The sequence below is a fragment of the Dipodomys merriami genome, unplaced genomic scaffold (assembly GCF_024711535.1).
Source record: "Dipodomys merriami isolate MVZ:Mamm:240054 unplaced genomic scaffold, mDipMer1.0.p SCAF_1421, whole genome shotgun sequence".
Taxonomy (NCBI): domain Eukaryota; kingdom Metazoa; phylum Chordata; class Mammalia; order Rodentia; family Heteromyidae; genus Dipodomys; species Dipodomys merriami.
Window position 1 is genome coordinate 140,866 of NW_027202740.1, and position 3,683 is coordinate 144,548.

Consider the following 3,683-nt stretch of genomic DNA (forward strand, 5'->3'; position numbering starts at 1 on the left):
ATAAGTTTTGGAAAAAGAAGAAAACTAAAATTTACTACTTAAAGGAATATGATAGAAATAGAAGACAGATTTTATGTTTGTCAAATCTCTCATCAGTACCCATATTCAAGACTTAAAGTCATATTTCTTACTATGTTAGACAGATAGGGAAAATATATGATAAGGCAACACATGATAAGGCAACTATATTAGTGACTTTAAAATGTACCTTCTTATGTGATGAAATTTACTTTATTAGCTAATATTTGGGTTTGAATTATGGGAGGCTGATCTATTTAACACATTTCTGGAAGGCACCTACTGAACAACACAAATGGTGGGGGGTAGAATTTCTGCACTTTAATGAATGGTTGAACTTGTTTGGTATTAGTGCTGGGTACGTAAATCAACTCTATTGTAACTAGCTCCCTACACTTGAAAACCTTGTAATGTCACTATCATCTACTTGTCAAGTGTTATTTTGGTGAATATGATTTTTAAAAGTTTATTTGAAAAGGAATATACTTTCAGGAGATTAAATGTACGTTACATTGGTTTGAGAATGACATTTTTATACTACAGAACCAAGTTTTACTGAAGTACCAGTGTTTTGAAGCACTAAGGGTCTTCTCAATTAATGTTTTTCTAAATTATATTTGACCTCTAAATCAAGTTTTCCTAGTCTTGGTAGACCAATTACGATCTATCATTCCAGAAACTATTTTTTTGGCTGCAATGAAATTTTTCATTCATCATTAGGAGAAAGGTATTAAAAATAACCTTGTTCATTTGTGATTTTGTTCACTCATATGGGCTGGTCATCTGTCAATTGAATGTTTGAATTACAGAACTTTCTCTCAGATTTTGTGATCTCATCTTTCATTTTAACTTGCCTTGCATTTCACAATTGATTACTGCTAATTCTTGTAAGCAATTGGGGCCCTGAAATATTATAGGAAATGAAAAATTGAGATGAGTCTTTAATTATTTTCTGTTGGCATGTTGCCTGGGCCTATGTGAGAAGTCATGCCCTTGTTATCTGATGATGCAGATAACTGGGATCTGTTATCCTAGGACCCGTGGGTCCTGCAGAAGAATAATAGCTTTTAGACATCATATCAGCAAAATTTGGGTATAATCAGTAAGAATGCTTCAGAAATATGGAGAAAAACACTTTGGGACCAGCAAGTTAAAACAATACACAGAGCATCAGAATAAAATCCCTTATAGATTAGCAGAAAACAATACTGTTATTTTACCATGTGTATTCAGAAGACCACGACCACTTAGAAGGTATCACAAGCTTATACTGAAGATATTGCATTGATACTTTTTATATTCTAATATATATTCTAAACCCAATTATTTATATTCCAATCTATTTATGGGAATAAATGTAAATATATTTGTCAAATTATCAATTCTAGTAAGATTCACTGTATGAAATTTAAAATCAGCACATATAAATATAAAATATATAAGTACATATAATATAAAAATTGTTTTGCATTGTTGTATTGTGTTTAGGGAATCAAAGGCAACTCTGTTTTAAAGTATTATTCCATTATCTCTACCTCAGTTTTTGGTAGAGTTAGACTTAAAGCTTTACCATTTGTAGACAGGCAGCCTAGAGGCAAGAGGAAACACTGTGATTAAAACATTACAAATTTAAGGTCTAATATCGAGGAGAAACATATGGACTTCTCCAGGAGCTATTGCAATATTTGGTGATAGAATGTCAGTAGTGTAAGTTCCTGCTTGGTTGGATGATAGGTCAGGACAGTAGGTAATCATGCCTATGAACAATTTTTTCACTTTCTTGGCTTTAGCTACTTTTGAAATGATACGTATAATAAACAATTATGTTTTGATAAAATACCTTCCATTCTGAACAATTCTGTCTGAACTGTTTATCTCTCTATGATCCCTTGTAACTAAGATTATTTTTGTTCCAGTAAGACAATCCATGCTGTCAAGGTAAGATATTCTGGTTGGTCTGTTCCTACATGGAAGAAAGGTAAAGGTTCAGTGTCAATGTCTAGTGCGTTGGGGTCCCTGGGTAAGGGTCACAAAATCACCAGGACACAGGGGATGCAGAGTGCAAAGAGCAATTGCCACTGCATGCTGTGCTTTATTGTTAGTGGGAATTTAAAGACTAGCAAGCATAATATTTTCCAAGATTTGGTCAGAAAACATTCACACAAAAGATTTCCACAGATACATTTTTTCTTAACCTATGAGAGAATGTCTAGGTATATTATTATCTAAACTATTTTAGAGCAAGCTCAAACCACATCTCCAATCTCAGGAAAATGCTTGACCAGCTGTTCATCTATGCTTAAGCAAGCAGAAGAGCCACTTCCTCAGCTCCCAGGAGTCTGTGACATGTTTTGAGAAAGGGAGAGGGAACATTTTCCCTCTGTAGCCTGGCGTTCCAAGAGCTTTCCTAATCCCAAACACAGTCCTCAGATAATCCCGAGGCTGGAGCCTGCATCATTCTGCCCCCTCAACATAGACCCTGAGTCTTCACAGTTCAGGTAGACATTTGTCCCAGCAAGAGCTCATTTGGGAAATTTTAAGCTGCAGAAAGTTAGAAGTAGCTCTTAAGCAAGGCTTACTTTGAATCCATTAGCTCCACAAAGCTAACTCAGTTGATAAATAAGTACTTGAAAAGCCACCACCTTTGGACTTAGCTGTAAAGGCTTCAAAGTATGATCAAATTTAAAATGAAAATGACAAAATAGTCATTGACAAAAAAATTGTAAATGTGAGCAATCGACCGAACTATATAAGTTTTTTCCACTGTACTTAGAGAAATAAGATCAATAGCATTTTTAGGAACAATAAGGGTTCCTTGTTACAAATAGGCAACCATGGATAAATGCCTGTATAAAGATTGTATCATTACTTACTTAAATTTAGAGGATACTACATGCTTCAGCAGCAGGTCTACCCAAATTACAACAATACAGAGATTAACATGGCACTTGCACAAGGATGATATGAAAATTTGTGAAGTATTCCATATTTTTCATTTTTCTGATGCAAGATATGAAAAACAGTTATTAAAAAGTTGATTACAAAAATACAAGTGTAACAATACATGTAATTCATAGAATTAAAGGTTAGTTTGACATCAGTGTATTAAATTTTCACCTTAGAAAGGCCTTTACATAGTATAACTTCTACAAAACTTGAAATTAGATAATATTGCCATTTTATCCCAAAGAAATAAAATAATATAAGAAACTACGAAAAAAAGGAGTCTTAAAATTCTTCTATGTGGAATGCAATCTGAAAGGTCACATTTATCAATGAATCCATACATTATATAACAATGTAGAATTCAAAGTATTATATCTAGGAGAGAATGAAATAGATTATGGACATTACACAAACATAGATATTCTTTTTTCAGAAAAGCACCCGGAACATCTTTAGTTTCTATACTATTCATTTCAACAGATAAGTTAAAATTATTTCTGATTTAAAGAATCACAAACTCTGCAGAAATCATTATAGATGTATACAAACAACTCTTGAATACATTTTGATATCAAAGTCATGCAATTCACTTGGAAGTATACCATGGAATACATAAATATTTATTGTAAGATATTGCTGCTGCTTTGCATTGTGAAAAAATTTGTAGGGACACCAAAGATGGACTGGCATTTTTGAAATTTAAGAAATCAAACCATTAC

The 3,683-nt window shown here is 33.0% G+C and overlaps 1 pseudogene; it reads left to right on the forward strand.

Annotated features, from left to right (window-relative positions):
• The first annotated feature begins 2,911 nt into the window (after window positions 1–2,911).
• Window positions 2,912–3,011, forward strand: LOC138826447 (U6 spliceosomal RNA; annotated as a pseudogene).
• Window positions 3,012–3,683: the final 672 nt, after the last annotated feature.